This window comes from Anneissia japonica, unplaced genomic scaffold, assembly GCF_011630105.1.
Source record: "Anneissia japonica isolate Jap-2015-1 unplaced genomic scaffold, ASM1163010v1 scaffold573_len2283161_cov171, whole genome shotgun sequence".
Classification (NCBI taxonomy): domain Eukaryota; kingdom Metazoa; phylum Echinodermata; class Crinoidea; order Comatulida; family Comatulidae; genus Anneissia; species Anneissia japonica.
In genome coordinates this window covers 741,164-741,597 of record NW_022719802.1, presented here as the reverse complement: position 1 = coordinate 741,597, position 434 = coordinate 741,164, and the positions used below count along the sequence as shown (strand labels likewise).

At 25.3% G+C, this 434-nt stretch overlaps 1 protein-coding gene across 1 annotated transcript in view; it reads right to left on the bottom strand.

Moving 5' to 3' along the window:
- Positions 1 to 434, bottom strand: part of LOC117110986 (phosphatidylinositide phosphatase SAC2-like) — a 34,595-nt gene that overhangs the window by 33,169 nt on the left and 992 nt on the right. The gene's annotated exons all lie outside the window — the stretch shown is intronic.

Genomic DNA, 434 nt, shown 5'->3' with positions numbered 1-434 from the left:
TGGAGTATGTATTATACTTTCTTATCTGAGATTAATCAGTGGACCTTTCGGTTATAGGCCTATTATTCTACAATAACTGTATTTATTACTGTATCTGCTTTGTATTTTTTATACTTATGTTTTTTTTTTTACTTATGTTTATTTTAATTTTAATTTTTTTTTTATTTGTATTGATCCTGTAGTTATGTTATGTTTTAGCCCAGAGACAAACCTAGTTAACTTCTTATGAATAATGTTTTTAAAGATGGTATTTTGAGATGTTTTCTATGAAAATAAATAAATAAATGGCAGTAGTACCGCTTTTTGTGTTTCAATGTTAGTAATGGATATAAATGGTAGATAAATAAGAGCACAACACATCATTTTAGAAAAAATAACAAAGGTTAAAATTAGTGACATTAATACGTTTATTACTAAACGAATATCTCGGTCGT